Raw genomic sequence first — 21,438 nt, forward strand, 5'->3', positions numbered from 1 at the left:
AGGGTATTATGCTAAGTGAAATAAGTCAATCAGAGAAAGACATGTATCATATGATCTCACTGATATGAGGAATTCTTAATCTCAAGAAACAAACTTGAGGGTTGCTGGAGTGGTGGGGGTTGGGAGGGATGGGGTGACTGGGTGACAGACATTGGGGTGGGTATGTGCTATGGTGAGTGCTGTGAATTGTTTAAGACTAATGAATCACAGACCTGTACCTCTGAAACAAATAATACATTATATGTTAAAAAAAAAAAAAAGAGAGAGTAGGAAGGGAAAAATGAAGGGGGGAGGAAATCGGAGGCGGAGACGAACCATGAGAGACAATGGACTCTGAGAAACAAACTGAGGGTTCTAGAGGGGAGGGAGGGTGGGACGATGGGTTAGCCTGGTGATGGGTATTAAAGAGGGCACATACTGAATGGAGCACTGGGTATTATACACAAACAATGAATTATGGAACACTACATCAAAAACTAATGATGTGATGTATGGTGATTAACATAACATAATAAAATAAAATTTAAAAAAATATATCTAGCATCCAGTGTCCTCAGAAGGTAGATTGGAATTCTGTAAATGGCTAATGGTCTGGTGAAAAAGATGAATGATAAAATCAAGCATAATATCAGTTTTTATTTAAAAATAATTATAATCAGAATGATCCCACGTGCAATCTAATGTATAAAATCTTTCAAAATTGCTTCAAGCCCAATTTTTAAGTTATATTTATTTTATATCCACACCTTGAGTGTCCTGGCCCCCCATCCACTGGGCCAGAGAAATAGAGCGAGGACAGGAGAACCCAAGGGACAGAGAGGTATGGAGAAGAGGATGAGCCAGGAGGTAAAACTCCAATTCCATCAAGCCTCAGGCAATTAGGAATATTGGCTACTTGTATACCAGCCCTTCATCCACCAAACCTAACCCCACCACTCACAACTACAGGGGCGAGAGAGGGTCAGCCTTGTGCCCCTTAGATGTTTGTCACCACTGAACTTGAAAGGCACCCTCGACAATCCTGAATCAAGTAAAAACTACTAGATGTTCCCAAATCATAAGCTGGTGGCTTCCAAATAGCAAATAAATGTCCTCAAATAATCACTATTTTCTACCCAGTTTAATAGAAATGTCTGTTGAGTTCACTGCCAGGTGCCACATTATCACTTAACCAAAAATTTCTCTATAAAAATAACTTCCCCCACTGGAATGGCGGGATGTATACAGAGGAATCTATTTATGTTCCAGTTCAGTCTCAAACATTTTTAAGAAATGAGCTGAATGGAGAGAATTTAAGCAATATGGGCACCTCTGGGAAGATGCAGCAGATGTTAGCTCTTGAATTGGTGGAAATAGAAATGACAACCTTCATTTCATGAGCAGACCTATTTAGGGTCTTTTTTTTTTTTTGGTGTTATGCTGACTTTTAAATATAATTTGGAACAGAAGTTACTTAATGTGAACAACACTATCTTGTTATTATAAAACTTTTGGTTTGAGAAACTTTTTGTCTTGAGCCAAAAGTTGCCTTTCCTTCCACTTCCTGGAGGCAGAAGCTCCTTAGAAGAGAGCCCCCAAAGATGGGATGTGCTGAATGTGCAGCAGTGCTGGCCACCGGGGCGGGTCACCTCCCTTAGTCCCGACAAGACTCCACTTGTTCTTTCAGATGAAGAAAAGGGGCCCGGATCAGCTAAGCCAGTGGGTCCTGCAGGTTCTCCTTTGGGTTCATGCTTCACTGTCTCAGGAATGCTCAGTCCTCGGCTGCCAGGACCCTCTCAGCATGTAGCTACGTGGCACCCTCCCTGTATTTTGCTGAGAAATAGAGCAAGAAATACTCTTCCTCTGGAGTAGCAAGGACTGGGTCATGTTCACCATGATACCCCCATGACCCAGAGCAAAGCTGGGAAGTCCATGGAGGCTGAACAATGAGGAACTGGAGCCTCATGAGTGACAAGAGCAGCAAGTATTTTCAGAGACCAAGGAGAGGTCAGCCCGGACTGGGACAGGAGGGAAGGGATACCTGGGAACAGAAATTATGCTCACCTACAAGAACTTCAAGAATAGAATTTCAAGCAGGATGACAGTGCAAAGGGTAAGGTTGAGGAATGGGGAGAAAATAGTGTGCCTTTTTGTCAGGAAAAAAATCCCACAAAATTGAATGAGGCAATGCTTTCATCCTGGTGTGTCTCGTTTTTCTGCTAGCCTTCTAAAATCATGTCTAACAATTTCAAAAAGTTGAAGTTTTCTTCCTCCCAAAATAAAAAGCAGATCTCATTCATCACAATACATCCAGATTTATTTAGAGCTCATTCATTGAAGATACACAGTATGCATTTCCTATTTTTAATTTAGTCAGATATTTTTCAATGGCCTCTGCTACCAATTTGAAAAATACAGTTTCCTTTTCTAATCTGAGTTTACTTAAATTGCCTGTTGCTCAGCTGATGCAAGCTTAACTTTTCTTGTAATTAAGAATCATTTTAGGGTCGCCTGGGTGGCACAGTCTGTTGAGTGTCTGACTCTTGGTTTCGGCTCAGGTCATGATCTCAGGGTCATGGGATCGAGTCCTGCATCGGGCTCCACACTCAGCTCAGAGTCTGCTTAAGATTCTCTCTCCCTCTCTCCCTCTCTCCCTCCTCTCCTCAAATAAATAAATAAATCTTTTTTTTTTTTTTTTAAAGAATCATTTTACTGAAACCACCTTTTAGGGAATGCTTAGTGTTCTGAAAAACTAAATCTGTTGGCTCTTGACACTGGTTAGTATCAAACTTCTAGAGAAGGAGGCTAAATAAAAATGCATTTTAAAAAATCTTTTAATAAGCTAGGACAGGCTCTATGAAAATCTGTTTATTGGTATTCAAAACACACAGAGATCAGTCTCCCTGGAACATGGGTGTGCAATTGAATGAGAGCTCCCAAGCATCCAGGCAAGTGCCCACAGTTCCGAGCTGAACTCTCCCCTCCTACTTGCTGGTGGAAGAAAGAGTCTGGTGTTATAAGCTGTTTCTCTTGAGGCAATTAACCTGTCTCCACCTCCTTTCCCCCTATATAGAGGCTTTTGATGCAAACCTGCCAGGAGCTATGCGTTCGCGAATGAACATTTTCCAGTTCTGAGAGGCAGTTGTACGCTTGAGATTTACGTGAGATCAAGAGAGTTACTTGCTTTCTTGTCTCTTTAAGATGGAGAAGCAAAGCTGGAGCCTCTGCAGGTTCACTTTTTCAAGAGTGACCTCTTTCCAAAATGAAGTAGCCAGAGAAAGAGACTGGCTCTCTCCAAGCTACTAATGGAAGGTAATCCTTGGAATGAGACCAGATGACTCTACCAGCAAGAGAAGCAAGATGTTGTCCTTCGTAAGTGAGACATAATTGAGGGTCAGCAAAGAACCCAAAGGGTCCTTTCATAGAAAATATGATAATGCAGCAGGAAGCAGGGCAGGTTGGCAAGATAGCAGTGACTGACATGGTGTTAGCCCAGCATGGGAGGGGTCCTGGTGATCAATGCCTTCAGGGGCAGGTGAACGCACCTGGACCAGTGATGGCAGCTGAGAAAGAGAATGTGAGCGGACCGATTGGAGGTTCCCTGAAATCTGTGACTCAAACTCTCCTGCACCCCAGAGGAGGGTGTGAAGGGCCAAAGCAAATGACACAGCATGAGGAGCTGATGCATCCTGACTCAGGGAGAATAAATGTGGTCGAGAACAGCATGGGTGGATTGGAATGTCCAAATCCTAATCTTGGAGACATGTGCCTTTGTAGGGCTGCGAGCCTTCACCTGGACACATTTTGAATTGCCCATAGCATTGATGTTTGTGTACACATTCTGATTCTGCAAGGAGTAATAGCAATTGTTCACTTAAAAGGTATTTATTGAATGTCTATCACTTTATGGCACGCGCTTGGGCTTGTGAAGGCTATGGAGGTGTGCAAGTCCTGTCTCTGTCCCTAAGTTTCTTAAAGGGTTTATTCACTATCTTCAAAGAAAAAAATATATATATATGCACACACATATATACATGCACACACATATATATGCATATTTATGTATATTCTCTTTCCTAAGTTATAAAGATGTTGGTAATTAAATTTTCAAAAAATTGGTGAGAATTCTAGAATTTGCATGAGGTTGTCTGGCATCAGATGCTAAAAGAGAAGCCTTAGTCCTATGCTATTTAAGGAGATACTAGATATCTCTAAGTGCCAGAGAAAAACTCTTCCATGGGTGAGGAAGAGCCATGAAGAACTGAATCTATAAAGTAGCAAAATCAGGCTGAGTCCCAGCTTCACCCCTGTGTAACTGTGGATGGGTTCTGAACTATTAGAGGCTCAGTTTCTAAGGATAAAAATACCCCAAAGGTTTGGGTGAGGATTACACTGTCTAATGGATGGCCTGCGGTAGACACTCTGTAAACATTAGCTCTTTCCCCAAGATATTAGCCCTTTTGCTGGACTTCAATCCCCTGGATTTACATAAAATGAGCCTTCTTACATTGAAGATCTGACTGCCAGCCGTGAAAGCCTGTGACAGAGCAGTTAAACTTGGAGACAGGGCGCCTGTGGCACCCTAAAACCCCTCCCCCCTCCCTCTTCAAACATGTAACAATGTTGGATAAAATAGTAAATGACTTTTTTTTTTTTAGAGTGAGAGAAAAATATGTGCTGGGGGGAGGGGCTGAGGGAGAGGGAGAGAGAATCTTAAGCAGTCTCCATGCTCAGGGCAGAGCCTATGTGGGGCTCAAACCCATAACCCTGAGATAATGGCCTGAGCTGAAATCAAGAGTCAGACACCTAACTGACTGAGCTACCCAGGCACCCCTTAAATGTTCTTTTTTTTTTTTTTAACATTAAACGTTTTTTAAGTGCATGGCTTGGGGAAATGATCAGAAGCCAAAACGTTAAGCAGGAGTGCAAATCCAGAGAGGGGAGGGCTAACACTGTCAGCAGTCCTAGGTGGCTTGGCTATTCAGGTAACTAGGCTGTGGGTTTAACTTAATGGTGACCCCATATAAAACTAGGGTCTTTGAAGACCTGTGCCTTCAGCGAAAAGATGAACCAAAATATATTCTCCCATGAGTTTAAATGGCCAGGGAACTTATCTGGTATCAGCCTTGATTCTGGGAAGACAGGGAGAAGTGTTCTTTGAGAATATTTAACCATCTTTCATGAAGGTTTGAGGTCCATCTCCGAGGACACATGTGGTCTGCAACACATCAGGCTAAGAATGGGACATTCTGGGGCGAGACAGGTGGTGGCCCAGGCACTTGGCAGGAGTAAATGAAAACCTCTAAAGGGTAAAATGCCTTCATCCCAGACTTCAAAGAAAGTTCCAAAATTTGTGAGTTAAAAAAAAAATCATAGAATACATAGGTAAACAGGGTACCATGAGTGAGATCTGCAGAAACAACACACAGCAGAATGGAAACAGAGACTCTCAGATATGGAAATTATTGAAAACAAATATAAAATAAATATATTTTATGTGTTTTAAGAAAGGAAGGAGTGTCTTAAAAACATGAGAAGAAAAGCAGAAAAATGATGACTCAGATTTGGAAAAGTGATAAGCATAACTTCTAGAAACAAATCTATAATAAATAAAATGGGAAGTTCAGGGCAGGGCCTAGCAGCAGGTTGGGCAGAGCTGAGGGGAATGGGTAAGGGTGAGTTATTCTTACAGAATTGTGCCGAGCGCAGGGCAGAGTGACAACAAGGTAGAAACACTAAAGGAAGGTGGAGAACATGTACGTGAAGTAAAAAGGTATCACACACATTTGGTCACTTGAGGAAAGAGATAATATAGAGGCTAGAGAAAGCACAGTGTTCAGGAGTTGGTGGTGGGGAATCCTCAGGAATTCCTGAAATCCATGAGTCCTCTGACTTAGGAACATCAGGGAATCATGAGCAGGATAAGAGAAAGCTCCTGGAGATTTATTGTGTTGAAACAACTGAACACTGAGGATATCTGAGAAGTTGCCAGAAAAGACAAATGATGTAAAAGGAGTCACAATTAGACAGACAGCCGATTCCTCAACAGGGCAATGGAGCTAAAATGAAGCACAACATATCTTCAGCAGTCTGGGAGAAAGTAACTGTCAACCCAGAACTGGGTACCCAGTGGAAATGTCTTTTATCAAAATAAAGGTATTTTCAGATGAACAATGATATGAGAGAACCTATTACCCACAGATGTTCACATCATGGAACTTCTTTGCAAAGTATGCTCTGGCGGGAAGAAAATGGACCCCAGAAAGAAGGTTGGGTACAGATGAAGGATTGATGAGCAAAGAAAACATGTGGGCCTCACACATGCAGTGCAAATCTATAAAGTAAATCTAGCAGTGATAAACATTGAGTTTCAGATACTCGGTGTTAACCTGCTTTAGGAAGGAAGGAAAGAGAACTTCAATATATTTCTATGTTCTACTTGAGCTCAGGGGTGTGTAGGTGAATGCTTATCTGATATTCTATATACCTGAATGTCAATTATATAAGTGCATATTATTTGGTATGTTTGAAACATGACTTATTATAAAAGACTTAAATATCATCTCAAAATCCACCTTGGAAATTGCAGATAATACACTTTGAACAAAAAAAAATTCAAAATTTGCCCAAGAATGGAAGTAGAACATGGCAATTAGAGAAGACAGTACTATATAACATCTCTTGAAATCAGTAATTAGATGATAGGTAAATTCCATAGGGGAAATTTTACCATTTGGTGATGTGTGGTCTTTGTGTTTCCTTCTTTGCAGTGGCCCTTAGGAAGCTCAAATCCCAGTTTATGCTCAGCTGCTCTGGCTTTCTCACAGTAGGGGCCTGACATTGTTTTCCTCAGCTGGTGGCTCCTTGCAACACCCCAAAACCTGGTAGTTTGGGGTAGCAAAGGTAGACTTGCAGCCAGGTCAAGGTAAACCAGGAAAGGGATCAAGGCAAAAGGAAATAAAGAGTTGCCTGTATGTTCTCTATGAAAGCACTTCCCCAGCTGCACTGTCAAGACCTTTCTCTCCCAGCTAGACCGCAAGCCTAGACTGCAAGCCTCCCTACCTGGTTCTTCATCATGTAGCCAGTGGTGCCGGCAGAAGGGGGTGGGGGCGTGCCCCCTGCTAGGAGGTCTATAAATATGTACCAGGGGCATGAGAAAGCGGTGGATGATGGACCAGGCAATCCTGACTGTCCTTACAGATTTCCTCCTACGTCTGTGCCAAGACAAGATGTCTTTTGCGTATTTGAACTTTTTCTAAATGGTTTTCTGATGAATTAATTCATCTGTAAATACATGTGTTGTTTTGCATCAGATCTATGATGGCTACACATGTTCTTTGCTCTGTGTACTGCTGCTCAGTGTAAAGAACATCTGCTCGTGTGCATGTGCATGCTCACGAACCTCTGTGCATCCATGCACGTGCACACACGTACCACACACCACACCATACACACCACACATACATACCATACCACACACAAAGACCACATATGCACACATACCGCACACACATTCCACACACTGCATACCTTCCGCACACCATACACACCACACCACATACACACACATGCACACACACACCACACAATCCTTATCGCACACACACACAAACCACATTTACCACATATGCGTCATTCACAAGCGAAAATTTCACAATGTTTTCATGCCGCCGTCTGAGAATGTTAAAGACAGTATCACATGAAATATTTTAAATTATTTTGCACATGTTACCAGGTCATAAGAAAATGAGTTCATAAAAAAGAAGACATTGAAACTGAATGAGCCACAGTGAGCAGAGGTAGCCACCAGTGGGAAAGCAGCGACACGGGGGACTGGCAGGACACGAGGGCTGTGCGGGCAGTTTGGGGATCCTTCTGCATGCTTGTCACAGATTTCTAGGAAGGTAGAGAGTGCTGGGTAGCATCAGAGAGCATTTCTGAAACAGTCCTTGTGCTCATCAGAACCACCTCACCTCCTGGCTCTAGGTTTCCCTGGCTACGTGCACGGTAAGAACTCTGACCTAAGTTCCTTTGTTTCAGAACTAGCCAATCTGCTGCAGCAGGTACCTTGGGGGAATGGGGTCTGCGCCTCCTGCCCTCAGGGCCGGACAGGAGGTGGTGCTGCCACCCCCCTCGGGGACAGCAAGCCCCCGATCTGGCCTCAGCAAAAGGGGACAGGCTTCGCACTCACAGAGCCTGTCAGGTGCTCCCCTTCTCAAGTCCCCATCAGCGGGGGAGTTCATCTATCTGTCGGGACACAGGAGGTGTGGAGATGTGTACACGGCTTTTGGAGGATGGGTTGGCCTGTAGGTAGAACAGGACTCAGCTGCTGAATTCCCTGTGACACTGCGTCTCCACATGTGGTGTGTTTTCTGAGTTGCTTGGGATTTGATCAGTGCATAAAAGACCACACAACCCACACAGGGAGTCCAGCAGCAAGGTAGCCCATGAGCAGTGTGTCCCCTGAAATAGATGCTGAGGGTGTCCAGGAGATCCCTCCCTACCACCTTCCGGAAAGATGGCGAGTGGGGCAAGGTAGACCCCCATCATGGCCCAGAGGGATCAGACATTCTCATAAACAGCCCTTCCCTTCTCCACACCTGCCTAGACCAGAGATCCTGTATCCTCTTCAAATTTCCTTCCAGATCTTTCTGAGCATTTATCAGCACAAGTAAGTTAGGTGGGTGGGAAAGGAGGGAATGAAGTTGGAGTGGCCTGGGCCCAAGAGTCCCTGGGACAAACCTTGATCATGGAATCATAGATGCAGAGGGTTGGAGGGGACCAAACAGGGCAAACTGCAGAGGAGTGGGGAGGAGGAAGGAGGTGGCATGGGTGGGAAGGACAGGACCACACGGAGGGACTTCCTCAGAAATCTGGCTCCTGCATCAAAAGCCCTTCACTGGTGCTATGCTTCACTGAGATCAAATGCATAGGGACTGGGCAGTTTTCCAAGTTGCCCTTAATTGTACTCCTGACAGCCTGGCTTTATTGTTGGTTTCTAAATGTTGTGAATGCCAAGAAAATCAGACACCATAAAATGAAGGCTAGATTTTAAAACCAAATATTAACCATACCTTTCATGTTTAAGTGTTTCCCAGTGGACAGCATGTTTTTTTTTACACTCATTATTGTATTTCTCCTCACCACCGCTGTATGAATTATGCAAGGAGTCATGCCCACATTGTATATGGGGAAGCTAAAGTTCTGAGAGGTTAAGTAATTTGTTCCAGGTCACCCAGCTATTACGTGGAGGAGTCGGGACTAGAATTCGGAGCTTCTTTTCACACTAGCAATTTGGTGCTGGCATATCTCTGTCCCACCTGCTTACTCTCCACTTGACCATGGTACTGCTACAAGGATACAGGTAATTTTCCCACCGACAGCATTCCCCCGAGGGCTCCCTCCCTTTCCCGATAAAACTGGTCATTGGTTGGATGGGTCGACATCCCTGAAATTTGAAAAAATGAGAAATTCTGGATTGTAACGTAAAGAAAATGTGTCTTCTGAATATTTTTGAACTATGAAGACTTGCTGTAGAAAGGAATTTTTTTTAAGATTTTATTTATTTATTCGAGAGAGAGAGAGTGAGAGAGAGAAAGCACGAGACAGGGGAGGGTCAGAGGGAGAAGCAGACTCCCCCCGAGCGGGGAGCCTGATGCGGTACTTGATCCTGGGACTCTGGGATCATGACCTGAGCCGAAGGCAGATGCTTAACTGACTGAGCCACCCAGGTGCCCCTGGAATTGGTTTTGTCATAGTCTCCTGGGGAGTCAGTTCAAGTCTCTGCTTTCCATGGACTCACTCCACCAGTATGAGAAGCAGCTCAAGTTCTGGAGAGGTAAGCACATTGTCCAGATTTAGGTAGGGAAAGAGTCAACCCAACAGTGCACACAAAACCGAGACCCAGAAACCCTAGATCCTTTTGCCCCTTCTTGCCAATGAGAAGCAGGTTGGGCCCTTCTGGGAGCTCAATGCTTAATTTATAAGGGCACGTTTGGCTCTGAGGATGGGATGTGACCTTCTCTCTCTCTCTCTCTCTCTCACACACACACACACACACACACACACCTAATTTATAAGCCCAAGGCATCACATTTTTTATTCCCCTCCTTGGAAATGAGATGAGAGTCTGCCTGATTGGAGTAGCTCACTGTCCTCTGGGAGAGCAAACAAGGCATTGCCCTCCAGGGTGGGCTATGGCCGGAGAAGTTGGCACATGGGAAATTAGTTGGTTAGAGCTGCTAAGGAAATACTCTTTAAATGTGGTCCATCCATGTGATGATTCTAAAGAAATATAAAATGTTGATACCTCATTTCATGCAGGTATGGTGAACACGTCCTCTCATACACTGTTGTTCCATGTGAAAACAACTCAATATTTTGGAAAGCAAAATTCAGCAATTTCTCTAAAAGCTTAAATAAGCTTATTTTTTGATCTAGGATGTCATCATAAAGAGATACGGCCAGAGGAGCACAGAGGTCCACTCAGGGATGCTTAGCTTAGCATTGTTTATAAAATTAAACATCTAATAACAACGAATGTCAGTCCATGCGCAATGGGTTGGATAAATGGTGGTCTAATTAGGCAGCGGAATTCTGTTCGGTTAATAGAGAAAGAGAGAGAGGTCTTCACGTGCTCCTGTGAAGTTATCTCTCTCCCACATAAAGCAGAAGAAGCAAATCCCAGGATAGTTTGTCTATTAGTTTTCTGTTTCTTGTAAACAAGAAAAAGAAAAAGGCATAAGTGCATACTATACTTTTGAAACATTGTACGCACATGAATAGCAGACTGGAAAGAGATAACCCAAGGTTCAGTGGTTTTCGTCTTTTGGGAGAGGGAAATGGGGAGGTTGCTTTCTTTTTTCTCCCTTCCTGTTTTCTTCCCTTCCTTTCTTTCCCTTTCCTTCTTTTCTGTAGAGTCCAGTATCTTGAAGGTTTTTGCATTGCATAAGTACTGCTTTCATAAGCGCAAATGTCAATAGAAATTTAAGGCAGGCAGAGCCGGTCTGTCAGGGGAGGTTGTTCTCTACCTGGCAGGGATGCTAAACATCTTACGTGCATGATCTCGCAGGCTACTCACAAGGTCTCTGTGGGGTAGGTAAAGCATCATCTCATCTGACAAAGGAGAGGAGTGAGAATCAGGGAGATGAGATTACTTGCCCAAGTAATGGTTGCTGACGGCAGATCGCAGGCCTGACTGTGGGCTCCAGACCAGGAGATCCATGAACCTACCCTTCACTGGGACTCGCACTCCGGGGTGGCCTGTCTGGAGGTCTGAGGGGGTGGGGGGGGCATTAAAGGGCCTGAATGGGGCAGCAGCAGATCTGACTAGTCCCAGCCAGAGAGGGCTGGAGCTTCTTCGGAGCAACACAGTATCCCTCCTTGCTGTATGTCTGTCCCCAGCTGCTGCCCAAGACCTGATCCCCTGCTGGAGCCTGCACTCAGCTGTGGGAAAGCTGCAGAGAAATGCACCCCGGCCTGCTCTGGGCTTCCTCTCTGCGGTCAAAACAACTCTCCAGCTCAAACACAATGGCTCCCACCCAGCCCCTGGAGAAAGCCGGGAGCAGCTTGGTGTCAGCGCGCTGTTCTCCTGGGTGAACTGGGTCAAAGGTGCTGATGGAGGGAGGCTGTCCGACGGGCGCTGGCATCTCTTCTTGTGGGAACAGGGTTTTGGCTGCTCTGCAAGCGGCCACGGAGGTCCGGTTACAGCCTGGCAGACCTGGGGCAAAAGTCAGGCCTGGGGTCAAGCAAGGCCTGAGGACTGCCCAGGAACGAATTCACCCCAAAGCCCTCGGCCAAGTGGGACAAGCCTCGGCAGGCCCTTTCCTCACCTCTCAGGGGGCTCTGACAACATCGTCCCACCACTTCCCGGAACCCTGCAAGCTAAGGGAGCTTCAGAGACTGAACGCGTGGGGATTCGAAAGTTCTAGTGAAACCGCATCTGGGGCCTGTTCCTTGGCAAGGGGCACAGCTGTGCCAACATGAATGTTAATTTTTATCCAGAATGTTTTCAGCCTGGAATGCTTTTGTCTACCTGACTACGCCTGGGCAGTTGCTGTTTGTCTTTTAAGATTCAACATGGGTATGGCCTCCTCCGGGGAGGTTTAGCCATGGCTAGGCTAGGCAGGGGCCCCATCTACTGCTCTGAGAACCCTGTGGGTGACACACCCTCCCCGGCTGCACTCCCCATGTCAGGGTTCTTTTCACAGCTCATTCCCCCACAAAACCCCAAGCCGTGGAGAGGAATCCGGGTCCCCTCCCCAGCTCAGGGCTGGCACCGTGCCCAGCCGTTACCTGACTGAACAGTTCCTTTAAGAGAGCTCCTCTCTGGGGTGCCTGGGTGGCTCAGTCGGTTGAACGGCTGCCTTCGGCTCGGGTCATGATCCCAGGGTCCTGGGATCGAGCCCCGCGTCGGGCTCCCTGCTCAGCGGAGAGCTGGCTTCTCCCTCTCCCTCTGCCTACCTCTCTGCCTACTTGTGCTCTCTATCTCTCTGTCAAATAAATAAATAAAATCTTTAAAAAAAAAAAAAGAGAGAGAGAGAGCTCCTCTCTGCCCAACCAAGAATGAGCGTCAGCCACCACGCCAGGGACTGGCATGGGATTTGTGTCCTGCTGGAGAGGAGAAAGCCCTCAAAAGGGATCCTCGGGAGAATGGAAAGGAGCAGCCTGTGAATGATATCAGAGGAGAAAGACCTCCAATGAATAACATGCATAGGTCACAAAGGACACCCCTCCTGGCAGATTCATGGAACCAAAGGCAGACATCTAGGAAGACAAATTCAAACAAGGAGAATTATTCCCCTCAGAGCTGATTAAGCATTTCTCTGCAGTGCACAAACTGCACAACCAGACATGGTGGCCCTAACAATAACGTTAAAATGCCACACGCTGAGCTCCTGCTGGGGCCGGGTACCATATCAACTCTATGAAACAGTGATTATTCCTCTTATTTTAAATACAGGGTAAACCGAGGCTTAAAAAGGACGTTTTCTCAAGGCCATCCTTTCAAGGAGAAGTTGGCTTCCAGTCCCACTGTGCTGGCCCTTGGGGGCCTGCTTCTGACCGACACTCCAGTCGGTCTCAGGAAAACAGGTGCAAAGGGCCATCTACACACACACTGCCAAAGAAACTGATGGAAGAGAGGAAAACCTCCAAGGAAAAGAAAGGCACGGGCTTCAGAAAATGGGAGATGTGAGACTAGGGGAGATGCCACCTGGGACATTTGACAAAACAAGCTGATGGCAAAAGCCAACAGGTGTCTGTTCTAGGAGAAGCAGCACCTGCTTGTGTGGGGGCCGCGAAGGGAGAGGAGACAGTGACATAGCGGCACCTGTCCTCTTAATGGGCCAGGACCACAGGCTCCAAGGCAGTTGGCCAAGAGGACAGGACGGGAGAATGGGCCAGCTCTGGCCTCAGAGGATGATAAATAAGGGCAGACAAATAAGAAAGAACAAAGGATTCTAATTGGGCAGGAAACAGTGTAGCAGCAAGAGAAGAGCTGAAGCTGTTAGGTTTGCAAGTGAAACCAGAGAGGAAGGGATTGGGAGGCTGTGGGTCTAGTAAAAGATGAGGCAGATGCCAAAGAAGAAAAAAGGGTGGAAATGTAAAATCCATCTGCTAAAACAAAGCTACTCATAAGTGTATATAAATTTATTTGTGAAAACTACAGACCTGTTCTTCAGGAATAGCGGGAGAAGGTTGTTTAGCTGTGGGAAGAAAATTATAAATACAAATAAATACATTTATAAATATAAATAAATACTCTTTATTTTTAAAAGGTCTGTGAGGAGTACATTGAATTAACTGTATGAAATTAGTAGGTAAGTCTTGATTTAAGTTTAAGGAACTTCTGGATCAGTGTATTTCAAAAATAATTATTCAGCCCACTCAATGTGCAAGGGCCTGTGGTAGATCCCAGGGCCACCAAGAAGAACTGGACATGCAGTGTGCCCTCAGGAGCCCACACCATAGTTAGAAGTGGACAATGGTATACCGAGGGCAGGTAGTGAGGTACAACCCAGCTTTGGCAATAAGGGGGTGCATTTTCTTAAAAGAATTTTAAAAATGATTATAAAACTGATTAAAATTCAGCCATTCTAAACAAAGTCAGTGATAAAATACTCCTCCTCTCAAGAAAGTCTTTTGTTGGTTTAAGTCAGGGCATAGCGATTATAGCCTACCGGCTAAGTCCAGCCGACTGTTTTTGTAAATAAAGTTTTATTAGAACACAGCCATGTTCATTAATCTATGCATTACCTATGGCTGCTTTCTTTCCATGCTACAATGGTCAAGTTGAGTAGTTGTGACAGAGACCAGATGGTCTTTCTTTATGCAATGGATAAAATAGTTATAATCTGGCCTTTACAGGAAAAGTTTGCCAACCATTGGTCTAAGCAGGAACAATTGCCTCAGTTACTAGTGAGTTTTGATAATATATGCATCAGTTTTAATCAGCACATTTTTATTACTTATTCGTTAGTAAACATTGTATTCTACAAGGGAAGTGAATTCTATGACTCCTAGGTATATAATCTTTGAGGACTCTGCTATATACATTTGTTTTGAGAATAAGTTTGTCACTGGTTGGGTTCTGTTTGTCACTCCAGCACTTAAAATATTCTTGCCTTTAAAGAGTAGGTTCAAAATCATGATGAGAGCACTCTGCTTATAAAGTAGTAGAAGAAGAACTTGAGTTGCTCCAATTTTTGTGTTTTAGATGCCCACTTAGATTTTTTGGTTCATATTTAAAACTTAAAATAATGAAACGGAGTGCAAACAACAAGGTGTAATCATTTTGCTGGGGTAAGTGCAAATTCTAGTTCTACATTAACTATCTTATAGAATTTAAATACTAGCCTTAATTGAAGCTAATTTACTTATAAATGTTATTTGGTTTAAAATAAAAGAATGAGGAAAGGCCGAGGGTCATGATAGAATGTCATGGAGGTTTCAGATGGGGGGGACAATCCTTCCAAATGGAGGAAATCCGTGTTTGTCCTGTTTGTAGAAAATGCTCCTGATAGCCATCACCATGCCTATGAGGATGTGAGTGTGTGTATGTTTGCCCGTGCACCAACAAGCATGAGCACACACAGAGATCAGCCTCAGCGCTCTCCAAAACAACTATGTGTAGAACTTGGTGATGGGTTAGTTAACTGCAAGTGTGCACATGAGACTCAAGACAATCTTCAGGATTGCACTGGTGGAAAGGGAGCTGAAAGGAGGATGGGGAAGCTTTCCAATTTATGCTGCTACATTTACTTTCCTTTTTAAAATTTTTTTACTTAAATTCAATTTAATTAACATATACTATATTATTAGTTTCAGAGGTAGAATTCAGTGATTCATCAGTTGCATACAATACCCAGTGCTCATTACATCACACGCCTTCCTTCCTTCCTTCTCTTCTTCCTTCCTTCTCTTCTTCCTTCCTTCCCATGTATTGAGCACACATTATGGGCTAGGCATTGTGCCAGATTTGGTAAATACAGCCCCTGCCCTGATAGGACTTATGGTGGGCTGTGGGTGCATGTGGGCACGTATGCGTCCTGAGAAAGTGAAGGGGTCCATGGAGCCAGTGGTGCTTCCTTCCCATAGCACTAGTACTAGCGACTCTTAGAAACATCAGAGTATTGAATAAGTTAGGAGAAAGCTGATTGTCCCGCTCCTCCTGCCGGGGCCCCTCACTATTGCTGGTAGCTTCTCAGCCCACGGGTCCAGTCATCTATGTACACCCCTGACCTATGAGTCACTGAGGAGTCCTAACTGTGACCCTGACCATAGTGAGGAGGACCATTTGCTTGCCCTTCAAAACGTGACCAGCTGGCCCATTAATTTTGCAGCATTAATTCTAAGAGGAAATTAGATTCCGACCAGAGTCATTAATCTTAAAAAAAAAAAAAAATAGAGCCACAAGAAGAGAACTTTGATAATCAGAATGTAATTTTCTGAGTTAGGAAGTGGTCAAGACATCAGTGTTAGGGCTCCTGTACATCTAGGTTCTCAGGGCATTTTCTCGAGTGACTCAGCCAGGTGAAAGCAATGCTTTTAAGTTTGGGGGGGTGGGAGGAAAGACCACTTCAAAGGGCCACGCTTCCTAAAATTTAGCCGAGAATCTTGGCCAGCGATGACAAAGGGTTTGGCATCTACTGAATCATTAGCACCCAGTCATTGATTATTCTCCTACTCAACTTCTCTTCATTTTTTTTTTAATATTTTATTTATTTATTTGAAAGAGAGAGCACACAAGTGGGGAGAGGGGCAGAAGGAGCAAGAGAAGCAGACTCCCCACTAAGCAGGGAGCCAGATGTGCGGGGCTCGATCCCAGGACCCTGAGATCATGACCTGAGCCAAAGGCAGACACTTAACCAACTAAGGCATCCAGGTGCCCCAACCTACTCAACTTCTCTTCTTACTGAGACAATTATTTAGAATATGGGTTTATAAAGTCTTGGTGCCCAGAGTGGCTCAGTAATGGTTAGAGAGCTACCCATTTATGTATGTTTATACTCTTTTTTAAAACTTGTTAATCTTTCTGGAGTCTGTCAGCTCTTAAAAAATGATGATGATTTTCATTAAAGGAAACTAGGTCTTTTTCAATAATTTAATCTAAAAGCAAAACCTTTTTTAATTAGCTTATATTCTTTTAATGTAATCTTTTATTGCTTCTGTATTCTACTCAAACTGAAACATTATTTACCCACATTTATTTTTATTCAATTCATCTCCTTTATTTTCAGTCATTTAATTTCAGACCTTTTAAAAATACACTCCTATCACCTAAGCTTCTAAGGAAAATTTGCTGTGGAGAATATTCGTAAATATTTGTCTTCTATTGCATCCATTTATTATAAAAAAAATGAGCAAACAGAAAACCAAAGTAATGTGAAGATTTATGCTAGTACTTGCAGGCCCAATTTAACCATTTTTTATTGATAATATAGGAGGGTGAGAAGGTCTTCAATAGGTTTTGTTATAACTGCTCCTGATTATTCAAGAGCTATAGCTAGTTGTAACATCTGCCACCATGGAAAGAATAAAGACAGACTAGTTAGGACTTAAAATCCATAGCTGATCTTCAGGTCCCGGTAAGAAGAAATGGAGTTTGGGACTAGAACCCGATGATGATACATCAAACTTTGGTTTGGTTTCGCAAGTGTTCCCAGTGGATAGGAGGGATTATGACTCTAGCTGTAGCCCTAATAACCAAATCAGAATCGAGTCCACTGACATGTAAAGTGACTCTACAGACCTTTATTAAAATATTTTCTCAACTGTTTGAATACATTCCTTAATGCAAAGCAAAGATTTCTTCTAAAAAATAACCGCCTTATTTTTTTGCAAATCAATTGGCATTATTTCCCATCTCCAACTATCTAATATGTATATCATCTCTTTATAATCCCACATCCAGAATACATTACAGCCATACATGGCTTACGTTGTGCGAGAGATGTGTGTCTCCAAACACAGACTGGAGTCTTCTTCTGAAAACCTCACCAGAAGGTACTTTGAGGAAAAAGTATGCTTCCAACGTTTCTACGTTCTATGGTGGAAATGACAAAATGCCCGTCCTTCTGCTGTAGAAGCCACTATATCTTCACCCATGGATGTGCTAGCCTTCCCACTGACATCTTCCCGTGCACATTAACATATGCTGTTAGGAAGGAGAAGGTAAATCAGTGCTGTTCATATTCTGTGGGGAATCTTGCCCCTGCACCATCCTTTCGGTGTGTTTTGACTTTTCCTCCTCGATAAGCAGGTCATCAGTACTGGTAGAAACTGTAATATTTTAATGCCACTTATACAACTAATGTCCCAAGCAGCAAATTTAAAAAAAGGAAAAGATTTTTTTTTAAATACTTACAGGAAGTACTGAAATAGAATAAGCATTAAGTATTGGCAAATTACTATCCCATGAGGCTTTTGGGTTGAGATGTTCAATTTATTATATGGGTGGGAAATATCTTGATGAATGTGCCACTGAACTCCCATGTCAGTGGCAAATTAATTTTGTTATAGAAGAGAAAATGACTTTTATTTTTAATTCAAAACATTAGAAATGTCAGCAGTCGAAGTGACTGTTGGTTTAACCACATCTTCTCTAAATTGGCAACACAAGGCAAAGTCCTAAATTTAAGCACTGCAATTATGGTTTTGGTTTCAGACCCATCATACAGTTGTTCGTTACCACACTTGAGCAGAGGAAAAAACTGCTCAGGGTAGGGAAAGGAATTTGCAAACTGCCACAGCAGGTTAATTTAGACTAACTTGGACTCCAATCATGAGAGTCACACATGCCTTCTGGAATTATTTGGCCAAGCTAGTCCTGGTTAGCTCAACAAGAAGAAACTGCTCTGGTTTTTAAAGCCATTTAAAAATCTAAAGCATGAGCTATGTTTTCAAATGGAAAACACCGTAACTGGACATCCAAATTTTGAAGTCTAGCTTTTGGGTTTCAATGTCTTTCAACCCACCTATGAAGATTAGACTCGGTGACTACTGCATGCAGGCTTGGAATCAAGATTTGTGTTTTGTGTCCCACCACCATTACACCATCATGCCACGTTACCTCCTTTTGCCTCATTTTTTTACAGCCACAGAGCAGGCTCCACGCTTCCAGGGCAATGTGTGATCAAGTGACAGTGACAGTATCATTTCCATTCATTGAGTCATTCATTCAAACAACCCAGAAATTCCACTCCAAATCTCTACCCTGAGTAACTCTGGCATATATGTGCAGGAACGCACAAATAAAAATATGCATGCCCCAAAGCTGTATGCATTTTTTAAAATCTAAATTTCTAACACCAGGAGAATGAATTCTAAATGGGATGTGTGTAGGTATATTGTTTGTGGGTGTGAGGACATACACACAAAAACAATGGGATACAATTCAGGAGTGAAACGTATCAACATGCGTATATCTCAAGATGCAAAGTATTGAATGAAAGTAACAGTTTTAAGTAGGACATATAGGTATGGTACCATTTGTTTGGAGTTTATCTGCAAATTCATACTCTGTTGTGTTTTATTTTATTTTTTACATTTTTTTAAAGATTTATTTATTTATTTTAGAGGGAGAGCAAGAGCCCACAGAGGGGAGAGGCAGAGGGAAAGGGAGAGAGAGAATCTCAAGCAGATTCCGAGTGTGGAGCCCAACACGGGGCTCGATCCCACGACCCTGAGATCATGACCTGAGTCGAAATCAAGAGTCAGACAGTTAACCCAATGAGCCACCCAGGCGCCCCTCTGCTGTGTTCTATAATAAGCGTGTAATGAAGTTGTAAATGAATGCATAAGGATGAGAAACACCAACTCCAGAGAGTGTTTTTTTCCACGAGAATGGGAGGCCAGTAATACCAGAGGACATAATTGACTGGGCAATTTTTAATTACTACTACCTTATTGGACAGTAAACACAAGAGTCATTATAGTATTTTGGTTGATTAATTAATTAATTTTATTAATCGGTCAATAAACTATATTTTATCATACCAGCCTTTATTCCTTTTTATACCTATGAAATACTTAATATCCATTTAAAAATCTAGACGAAAGCGGCCAGTGGGGTGAAGTACTGGAGACGGATTCTTTCTAGATACTTGGTAGAGAAATCAGCCTGTTGTAAAGGTGAGTAGCAGAATTTGCTCAGTACTGAGGTGACTTGTGCAGTTTTGAAGGGAAAGAAGCCAGTAGGAAGAGAGGGATTTAATATTCTATAAAGAGTGATGATTTACATGGTGGGACCCCTGAGTAGGCTGGAGGAAATGGCATTAAGACAGCAGACGGAGGAGGTGATTAGTAATGAAGAATGGACAGCATTTCCTCTGAAGTTGGAATGGAATTAAAGAGGGAACCAGAGGGGGTGAAATTCTTTGATGTTTGGAGGATATGAGCTAAAGGAGCTCATGCTGGATGGTGTTGATTTCAGCAAATAACGAACCCTCCTGATCCTCTTCTGGCCCCAAGGCTCACCTGGTTTCCCCTTCTCTCTGTCCTCTCACATCGCTGTCTCCTGATGGCCTAGGTGGGTACTTGTCCTCCCCACAAGCCTCCCACCACCACCACAACATAAATTCTTTGAAGGGGCGTGCAGTACCTGCTTTCTTTACACCAGCCATCTTTAGCACCTACACACTCATTCACAGCACGCAGGAAAGGGTCAAAAAATGTTTGCTAAATAAGAAAAAGACAGGAGGTAACATTAAGATCAGATTTCAAACAAGGAAAGGCATTATACAGCTTCCTTGGGGGGGGAGTGCCTAAGCCTACAGCCCAGAGCAATGAAAGATTATGGATCTGAACCAGGACTGCATCATACACGGGTCAGGTGTGCAAATATCTGTGACTTTCTTCAGTGACTATGAAGGCTAAAATCAAGAACAGAAGAGCCAACTTTGGGAGTGACCTGGGATTGTGGTTGGCTCAGCAGGCCCACGAGTAGGTGAAAGGGGCTTTGAGACTCCCAGCTGAGCGTGAGAGCAAAACTGAAGCGTCTGACCACAGAATGTCAGCTGCACAGAGCTTGGGAGTGTCAAGTGGGAAAAACGAAGTGAGGCAGGAAGGGGAAGATGTTGGAGGTCCCGCTGGGGACAAAGAGTGTGAACAGCAGGGGTGGTGGCTGAACTTCTGGGCAACTGAATAAAGGTGGTATCAGTTGAGTCAGCTGGGTTGTAGCAAAGAACTAAGGTTGTCACTATGGATGGTGACAGTGAGGAAGAGGACCTATGGGAGCTGCCAGATGGCAGGGGCCCTAGAGGGAAAATGGAGTGAGGTTCACAGAGCAGTAGGAAGCAAAGAGAAGGCAGAGTACTCTTTCTCACATCCACCAATGACCTGAATTTTATAGACAGAAGACCAGGTTCATAAAAGCACAAAGAACTACCACGAAGGATAAGTGATTGCATGCAGTTGAGAAAGATACAATGAGAACCATGGTAAGATGGCCACTTGGACGCTATACCACTTAATGTGCTCCTTTACCACCAAATCTTCCGATCTACAAGCAATCTAATTATTCTGATTCTTCCACATGATCAATATGTCCATCCGACCATCAATTTTAGAATAGAGTAAGCTAACCTGATAGAAGAATGAATCAAGATAAAAAATCACGAAAATTGACATGTGTGCATATTGTTCCTATAAACATTATTACATAACAATAAATATGTGGGAGTGCTAAATAATTGGGTCAATAAATAATTGGGAGAAAACACTGCTTTGGTCTGTCATTTTGTAATATGAAAAGATAAATTTTTTTTTTATTTTTTTATTCTTATGTTAATCCCCATACATTACATCATTAGTTCTAGATGAAGTGTTCCATGATTCATTGTTCGTGCACAACACCCAGTGCTCCATGCAGAACGTGCCCTCCTCAATACCCACCACCAGGCCAACCCATCCTCCCACCCCCCTCCCCTCTAGAACCCTCAGTTTGTTTTTCAGAGTCCA

Source organism: Leptonychotes weddellii, chromosome 1 (genome assembly GCF_054177405.1).
Source record: "Leptonychotes weddellii isolate Sample4059 chromosome 1, ASM5417740v2, whole genome shotgun sequence".
In the NCBI taxonomy this organism is placed as follows: domain Eukaryota; kingdom Metazoa; phylum Chordata; class Mammalia; order Carnivora; family Phocidae; genus Leptonychotes; species Leptonychotes weddellii.